The sequence below is a fragment of the Alligator sinensis genome, unplaced genomic scaffold (assembly GCF_000455745.1).
Source record: "Alligator sinensis unplaced genomic scaffold, ASM45574v1 scaffold599_1, whole genome shotgun sequence".
NCBI lineage: Eukaryota > Metazoa > Chordata > Crocodylia > Alligatoridae > Alligator > Alligator sinensis.
In genome coordinates, this window is record NW_005841968.1 from 2,250,089 (window position 1) to 2,260,100 (window position 10,012).

Consider the following 10,012-nt stretch of genomic DNA (forward strand, 5'->3'; position numbering starts at 1 on the left):
CTCCTGAATCATGAATTCTTGATCGCTAACAATTTTTGTGGCTTTTCTCTGGACTCTCCAATTTGTCCCCATTTTCCTTAGAGGTTGGTGCCCAAAACTGGACACAGTATCCAAGCAAAGCCTCACCACAGCTGAAAGCAGTGGAAAAATTGCTTGCTGTGACTTACCTAAAATATTCCAGTATGTCTGTCATTAGCTTTTTTTGCACTGTATTATTTGTCTATGTATTAAATAGACTGGGTGATATTTGAAGATGCTATTTGAAGATATTATTGAAGACGTGGGTCATTAAACTTCCATTTTTTAAAGAGCGTATTCACTGCAGTAGCAGAGCAGTGCAAACCAGTGAAGGCACAATAGCTAACAAAGCTGTGTTTATAGCTGCCTTGCATTGCCAGAATAATGCAAAGCAGACAAGGGTGCATTAGTGAATCTGATGCTTATTTTGCAGTTGACTTATTGGTTTAGTACCAGTCTGTATGCAGCTTTTGTAAAAATGTAATTACATTGGTTTAGAAATTGCTACAATTAATTGGTACATTCAGTATGGCCACAGCTATGTTGGTATAGCTGTTTATATGACTATAATTTATTTCTATTAATTTAATGAAATAAACACTTTTATACTGTGTATACCATAGGAGGCTGCACTAATTTAACTGCCTTTAACTGGTACAAAAATGACGGAGGAGTGGAGTCAGAAAAAGCCAAGTCTCTGAGTCTCAATTTCTCATCATCGTCATCAGCAGGGATCTGGGTTTTCCGTTTGCAGTGGAAAAACACGGTAAAACCCAGATTTTCTCATTTTAAGGAGAAAAACCCAGATTTTCTCCTTTAAAGGAGAAAAATGTGGGTTAAGATAGGTTTCGCCTTGCAGGCTGGCAGATTTCCAGCCTGCAAGGGGTTGTGGGGAGTGGGAGGAGGGCGGTCAGGCAGAGAGTGCCATGTGCGTCTGCATGCTCACACATGCACATGGCCACCAGGCAGCCTGGAGAGCAGCTCCCACAGGTAAGTCTGGTGAGGGAGACAGGAATTGAGGCCCTAATAGTGAGGAGAGAGTTGGGCAGGGCTGGGGCTGGTGCCCAGCCTGGGCAGTACATGGGACTTAGGGTGCAGGGCCATGAGTGGCTGCAGGGTCTGGGCAGGGAGTGGGACAGGGCCGTGGGTGGCTCATTTGGGGGTGGGGGGTAGGGCTGGCTCCCTGCCACTGCATGCACTCCTGAGGGAGCTTGGGGGGCATGTGCCCCCCTTATTTGTGCATGGGGCAGTTGTGAGCTGCTCATTGTGGGCTAGGGCTCCCCGCCCTGCTGCCCTTCTCCTGGGGCCTCTGCAGCCCAGTGGGCAGGACCCAGCGTGGCAGGACAGAGCAGGGTGTGGAAGCTTGGTGCTACCACCGTAAGCCCCTCACTGCCATGGTGAGGCACCCTTTGCATGCCTGGCAGCAGCATGGGGCACAACCCTTCACTGACACCCCCGCGGTTGCTGGGCAGGAGGTGCCTCACCATGGCAGCGTGGGGCTCATGGTGGTGGCACCGAGCTTCCTCACCCGGGTCTGCTCTGTCCTGCCACACCAGCTCCTGGCCACCCGCTGGGCTGTGCAGGCCCTGGGGGGAGGGCAGCAGGATGGGGAGCCCTGAGCCTGCAGTGGGCAGCTTGTGCCCTCCCCATCTGACAGGCTCTGCTTTGGCCGTGCTTCCTCCTGGAAGGGCCAGGGGGGCTGTGGGTGGGGAATGAGGGGCAGCAGCAGGGTCGGGGGGCTGTGGGTAGGGAGTGAAGGGCAATGGCAGGGGCAGGGCACCGGCATATCAGGGCTGCTCAGCGCCACAAAGCAGTTAGGGGGAGCAGACGCAGCTGGACCTATACCCTGGTGAGTGAAGGGGCAGAGGGAGCTCTGATTTTCCATGATAAAAAGCCCAAAAGCAAACTCCAACATTTATAGGTATTTAGAATTTATTTTACTATAGTGATTGAAGCACTGGTAGGCTTTCAAATTGCTGTAAAATTGAAAATAGATCAATAAAACATTGTGTTCAACTGATACCTATATAGATAGTGGTGTTTCATTTTAATCACAGATTTTGTTTTTTAAATCAGAGAATTTGTGAATTTTTATCAGAGAAAACCAGGATCCCTGTCATCAGTGAGGATGATCACTCCCATGGGTCAAGTAAAGGGTTGTAGATGAGTCCATTTATGGCTAGGGCCGATCCTAGAGTCGCAGCCTCTCTGACAGACACCATGGGTGGTGGTTAAAGAGAAGGTCGAACCATGGATTTCTTGGTCTTGTTTCCTTTCCTTCTGTTTCTGTCATTTTTCTGCCTTCAGGGTGAGACAGTTTTCCTCAAAGTAAAATGTATCTTCTCTCACAAGGTAAACGATGGTAAACCGTTTAATCTCAGATGATTCAGAGTCAAAACCAAGACCACCCTGACTCAGTCATTGAGCTCCAGTACACTGATGATGCTGTAGTGCATGCTCACTAAGAAGCAGACCTTCAGGCAATCACTGATGTCTTTGCTGAGGCATACAAGAAAATGGGACCGATGCTTAACATTCAGAAGGCTAAAGTTCTCCATCGACAAGCTCTTAATGAGTAGATCCCAGCTCCAATAATTCAGATTCAAGGTGAGACTGGAGAACACTGAGTATTTCCCAGACCTCAGAAACCATCTCTCACAGAAGGTTGATTCACTGAAGAAATCCAATACCACCTCAAATGTTCAAGTGCAGCCTTTGGGCACCTGAGGAAATGGGTGTTCAAAGATCATGACATCAGATCCAAAACCAAGGTCATGGTTTATCAAGAAGTCGTGATCCGCACATTACTGTATGGAGCTGAGATGTGCACAATGTACACCTCAAGTTTCTGGAGAAGTACCAGCAATTCTGCCTGTGGAAGATCCTTCAAATTCAGTGGGTAGACAGATGCACTGACATTTAGTGTTTTCTCGCAAGCAAACACCATAAGCACTGAGATGATCACTCAACATCAAATCTTATTCTTTCAGCTCAGTCAAGGTATACGCTCAAGAGGAGGGCTGAGAAAATGATTCAAGGACATGTTCAAGGCCAACTTGAAAAAAATGCAACATTGATATCAACTTATGGGAGACTATTACTTAGGACCACCCCAAATGGCAGAAGAGTCTGCTGCAAGGATCTCTGTACTTTGAAACCTTACAACACAACAGGAGAGGGAAAAACGGGATCAGCAGAAACAGCGTCTCGCAGACTGAACCAAGAACCCAGAGCTACCCACTCCGCATAGAAACATATGCCCAAGCTGCAACAGAGTCTGTTGATCCCAGATAGGCCTTGTCAACCATCTTCGGACCCACAGATAAGACAATCATGGAAGACAGTCATCCTCCACTGCGAGGGACTGCCAATGATGATGAAGGTTCCTTCGCCGTTTTTCAAACCAACAGACATACATTAAGACCTGATCAATGTTTAACTACACTTGAATTGTTAGGGACTAAGAATCTTCACAGTTTAGAAAGCAAAACCCATCAGCATCATGCCTAAACCAAGCCCATTAATTACTAGCTTCAAGCCCCTTGATGGTTTTCCCACATTTCATACAGGACTGGGCTTTCAAATACTTTTACAGACTTAACCAACTCCCGAAAGCTTCTGGCAGGCTTTATTTCTCTACTGATATTTTACTTGTTCCAAAGAAACTCCCACCTCTTTTCAATGCAGAAATGGGCAAGTGAAAGTGTCACATGTGCTGTCTGGGAACTGCACGCAGACGACCTAACCCTTTCCAGGGGCTTGGCACCTCAGGACAGAATGACCGCATGCAGGTAGAATGTTATTTTGCTGCTCCTACCGAGCGCGCTGCAGCCAGTTCTCTGCTGAATCCCAAAGTCAAGCAAAAGCAGCTGGTTAAGGTAGAATTTGAAAATCAGTCATAAGATAAACAGGTTGCAACTCTAAGCAGTCTCCAAGGGGAAAGCAGAGTGTAGCATATGTTCTTACTTTGGAAGTTATATGAAAAAGCTTTAATGGAGCCTTTACGGGCTGGTGCTAAAGGAGCTGTTAATTAATTAAATAACTATATGTGAATGGCATCCATTGGGAAGTGCATCACAGCTTCCAGATGCCAGTTATTGGCCCCATTATGGGCCTAAAACTATTACAGTAAATCATTACATGCTCCAAGATGAACTGGCACACAACTGCTGCGAGGAAAGATGGAGCTATTCTCCTTTGTGCCATTGTGTGCCAATTTTTCTCTAGTGAGATTAATTAGGACTTTTAGAAGTGCAAGTCAGAGCTATAAAATATTAAAGTCTATTCCATCCGTAGAATTGAGACAGGCTTAAACAAAGCTTTTAAAACTTTTAGATCTTGATGGGTTGATAGGACCTGGGGGTTCTAATGAGCACCATCTGATTTTAATTTTTTTCCAAAAATGTCTTATTTGTAACTCGAGAGCATGCTGTGAATTTAGTTCTTGTGTTGTGTGAACACTCTGAGGAGAACATTAAGGTTCATCACTGAGGCTCAGGTGCCAGGTAAGCAAACACTTCTGGAAGCCAAAACCAATCATTTAAGGCAGCTATTCCAAAAAAAAAATCAATGAAAAATATTATACAGCCTTCTAACGTGATTTCCCAGCCCGGAGGAGGAGTTTTTAAGACTGGATGGCTGCCCAGAATCATGATCTAGAATTACCCAGAAGGAGCCTTTTCTGTTTTCCTTTTTTTTAGAATTAATAGGGCAGAAAGTTGCTCACAAATGAGCAAAGATATGTTTGTTGTCTCTCTAGATTTGGATGTTAGGGATAGAAGAGATCCAGTGAGTCCTCTACTGCATCTCTTACCAGGATAGGCTTGTCCCTTTCAATAGTGTTTTGACTACTTTGTCTGGTGTATGAGTTCTGAAGTTAGGAAATTAAGGGGCTCTACCACCCCCCAAGGAAACTATTCCACAGCTGAATATACATCCCTGTGTGGGTGATGAAAAACAAGTATGCACTCACAGATTTTATAAGCTAAATCATCCAGTGAATAAGGAATGAGAGGTTTTGGCATTTTAAAATTTTTCGGCAAGGAATAGATGCAGAGAGGATTTCTGACTGCTTCAAGTCTGTCTCTCCTGCAGAATTAGCCCAGGCTCTTATCCAGGCATTGATCATAATCCTGTTCCTCCCCATATATGAAACTCTCTCAATACGTGGTGCTTTAAAGCAGGACCAACTGGCCCATGTGCCTCTTTTACTCAAGCTGGGAGTTGGCCCATTCAGTAATATGGACACAAGCTATACCATCTAAATACGTACTCCAGGGTGTCCGGACACAAGTTCTACCATTTGAATGCCAATAACCCTCCAGTGCCTGATTCTCTTCTGCCCCTGCCCCAGTCTCAATCCTTTCCCAGTGTTTGGCTGCATTTAGGAACAGGATCTGCCCCACTGTGATCCCTAAGGTCAGCCAAGAGCAACCTCTTACATCAGTACACCAAGTCTGCTTGGAGAAAATGAGTGGGAGGTCATTCTTGGCAGCTGCTCCTCAGCTCTGGAACTCCCTCCCTCTTGAGCCCGAGTCTGGACATCTTTCAGAAGCACTGTAAGACCTTTCTGTTTGGGCCTTGAGGGCGTTTAGCTGTTATTCCTCATTACTCCCGGTAGTGCTCGGGGAGCAGGGACTCTCCCATAGTTTGCTGGTCCCACTTGGCCAGTTTGTAAATGGCCACCAGATCCCCCCTCAGCCTTCTCTTGTGGAGACTGAACAGGTTCAGGTCCCGTAGCCTCCGCTCGTAGGGCCTGCCTTGTTGCCCCCTGATCATGCGAGTGGCCCTCCTCTGGACCCTCTCGATGCTGTCCACATCCCTCCTGAAGTGTGGCGCAAAAAGTGTTATTTTGTTCTATTAATTCTAGTTGCCTTTTAAGTTGTTCTGTCTTACTGTAAGCTGTCCAAAGCCTTTGTTGGGGAGGGTAGCATATAAATCACATGAATGAATGAATAAATAAATTCACTGTATCCAGCAATGAGAAATGACCTGGCTGACCTGGGAAGACCATGGGAATGTCTCCCATTCCTTTCCTGTAACCACTTCTTGGGTTACATTTGGAACCTGAAGGAATGCAATAACTGAGTGAAGGTTTTTGCCTTTACTAGAGAACTTATTATTAGCTTTTTATGCCGTGGCTATACAGTGCTAAAAAATAACACTTTTCCACTAAGCAAGGCATTTCAACCACACCTTAAAATAGTCCTGTATTTTGTGGTAGACAGAAAATGAACTAGAGAGAGTAAAGGTACAATTTCATAGATTCTTTATTATCATAATAAAAATAATAATTACTATTATTTAGAGTTATATCCCACCCTATCCAGAAAGGCTCAGAATGGCTTACAATAAAAGGCAAACAACCAACAAGATAAGAAGTAGCATAGATATTAGGACTGTATATGGGAAGATGGGACTGAAGATTGGGCTATGAACCATTCATGGGGCTGGCACAGGGCAGGGGCAACAAGTAGGGGGTGCACAGGGGTGCACGTGCATCCCTTGAGAGTACCAGTCCAGCCCCTGTCAGGCCACACTCCCTGTGTAGCTGGCGGGCAGGGGTCAGGCAGAAGCACCAATGCTCCAGAAGCAGCATAGCCACTTTTACGGTGAGTGAGATCGCCGCCCTCGTTACCCGTGGGATCGGTCCCCCTAGCCAGCAGCATAGGCCACAGGGGAGGCCCCCCCCCCCCCCCCCCCCCCCGGCCAGTGGGAGCGGCTGCTGGGGGACACTTCCCCAGCCAGCGGGATTGGCTGGCGGGGGACCCCCCCCTTCCCGGTCACTGACTGGTTTCAGGGGAGGCATAGGCCCCCCTGACTCAAGAGGCACCAGACACCCATGGCACAGGGTTATAGCATCCTTCATCTGTAGGTCACAGATTTCAATCCAGAGAAGAATGGGAGAGAGGATAAGTCCAATTATTGGACAACAATTCACTAACCCATGCGCAAAGAGTTATAAGTATCAGCTAATTGCATGGAAATGCACAGTGTAAAACAACACTGACTGTCAACATGTCTCTCCTTCTTTTCCCCCACCCCATTCTGAGTTTGCAGTGGTGTGTGTGTGTGTGCAGGTGCACACTTGTCTGGGTAGGGTGTCCACTTCCACTACAACAGCTTTCTTCCCAGTAGGCCTCCTGACCATTCTGTCCAGGAAGTTGGAGAGGGGATGTTAATCCAGGCCCCTTCTAGTCACAAAATGATCAGATGAAAGTTGTAGACATTGTCACCTTTGTGGGATTTTTCTTGTGTAAGGGTAAGATGGGCCAGTGTTAGAAATCTGATGCTGTGATACTGTGATATACATTCATTTCAAATGAAAGATACTGAAGAAAATTTTGGGGTATCAATGCAAACTACAGTCTGATTTTGCAATGACTTACGCACATGCTTAACTTTAAGCATACATTTAAAATTAAACATATACATATGTATTTGGAGGATCAGGGCCTACAAATCAGAAACCAAAATCACTAATCCTAAATATCCTCTGCACAATAAAAATGAAGAATATGGCTGGGCATACATTTATATATGGGCACTTTGGGACTCTTCTTGACAGAAAGGGCAAGAGAAAAGTAGATTATGTCACTGAAAGCTGTGTACAAAATGCAGGTTCCAATTATCCATTGGTTGCTAACAACCTCTACATTCATGGGGGTTTGTGACTTTTACTGAATTTTGTAGAATGGTCTCTTTGGTTTCTTTACAAGTCTACAGCCCTTTTTCTCTTGTGCTCACAAATTACAATAGCACCCTAAACAAGGTTATCAGCACCAAATTTGGGGCATTATAGCCAAATGTGCTGGTCAGAGAGAGTCCAAAGGATGAAGAAGACCAAATATACCTTCCAATACTTTTACATTTTATGCTCTTCTGGCCACGTCCAGATGTGCGTGGATGTTTGATTCCCTGAGGACAACTAGCAGAGGGACACCTTGTGCCGCTGCTAGTTGTCCCCAAGGAGTGCCTGTGCCATGTACACTCTGGCATGCGGCAAGTACCATTGGTGGGGTAGAGGAGGCTGAGGCCAGCACTGGGCTGGCCCCAGCAGCCTTACCTGGGGTACTGGGGGCCTCCCAGGGCTGCAGCAGTGGTGATCCTGCCATGTGGATCCTAGCTGGCAGTGGAGTGAGACTCTGGCCGGCCAGGCTTAGGCTTTGAGCAGCACACACTGCCGCCGTATGTGCCACTCTGCTTTTTTTTCCCACAGGTTATTTTGACCCCTGGATATCCAGGGGTCAAAACAACCCTCCGTGCTGCTCCTTTGCAGCACAAAAAACAATTGCACATGCGGTATGTAGAGCTGCAGATGTGTCTGTGGCACTACATACTGCACGGCTGTGCTCGTCTGGACATAGCCCTTCTGACATTAGGAATTCTGTAGACTTGGACTTTCATATCCTATGTCATGCAGTAACACAATTGGAAATCAGTGGAAATACTGCAATATAATTCACATTGTATTCAAATTTCCATTATACTATATGGAGCCAGGCAGGACCATGAAAAGGTTCCCTCCAACTATCAGGAGTCTCTGTGCATCTGACTTGATAGCGAAACTGTTCCCCTGAATGAAATTCTTTTTGTTTCTATTTGTCTCTGTTATCATTCACACTCACTAAGAGTCCTGGATTGTGCTAACCGTGTGTTTTAGTCTTGGAATGAACTGACACTTTAGTTTTAGCATAATCCACCCCATAATTAAGGTTAAATGATTGCTGGAATGAGACGCTGAAGAGTTAACTGTAATTCACTGATAAAGAATTTGGTTTCAAATAAACAGAAGGGTTGTATGTTTGTGTGTATGGCCAGACAGCATTGACACTCAAATGCTCAGGGGCAAGAGGTTCAAGTATTGACCAGTCACCAAAATACAAACATAGACTCCTGGCCAAAGTCACTCTGAACTTTCATATTAAATCTTTGTGTTTATTAGCCTAAGTGACTGTTTTTTAATTTGAGGTAACATTGTTTTACTATACTTAAAAGCTTGCTTTTGGCTTAAGCTGATTCAGGGAATGGGTATTTTGTTCAGAGCTATGGAAAATTTGCCTTGGCCTTCTGAGGTTAGACGATACGTGGGGTTGTTTGCATCTCTGGATTCTAGCTCGATGATGGTATAATTTTATAATGGGCAAACCCAGGAAAGAATAGATTAAAGTTCTTATTCTTGGCATCCAGGCTCTGCACAACTTTTGTCCTGTTCACATCTTTACTTTATTTTCCTCCATACTTCCTTTATATCCTTCTCCTACTTTGTCTCGTGGAACCCTCGTCCCCTTTTTAAAGTCCAGATGACCTCTCAGTTCAGTCCAAAGGAAAACTGTTAGGACACCATCATTGAACAGTGCAAATGACAGCACATATTCAATCCAGGGAGTAGGTTTCCTAATCTGTGACTGCTCTCCAGCCTTTAGAAAAAAGTATAGCATCCACGCTGGATGTTTTGGAGAGGTGTGTAAAACTTACAGATGACAAAAGGATAACTGCAAATCTGCGAGAAACAGCAGTGGCTTCAGGTCTTCCAAATGACAACAGGCACTTCCCTGGAGATCTGCAGAGCTTATCCAGAAGGTACAGGAACAGCACACTATCATGAAGACTCCCCTATACATTCAGATATGTGTGGCCATGAAAGCCCCATCAGTTGCTAGCCAATTTGGTGGTGAAAGAGCCTCTTCCCCATCTTGGGAAACTCTGGACATAGTAGTCCTTTTCTATGTTTCCTCATATATTCTTCAGCATCATGAAGCATGAAACCTCCTTATCTCACAGAAATTATTAATAGTAGGTGGGTGGCTGCTACACAGAACATGCTGGCTTGGTGCTGTTCTGTATTTTATATCACATATGGAAGACTGCAGGCCCTGGGACCAGTTTCAAATTAACAGAACAACTAGGCTTTGCCTAGGGTAGTATATGCTATTGTCCTGGTGACTATGTTATACTTCTGCTGGCAATTCGAAGGTTGGGGGACTTATTCTTC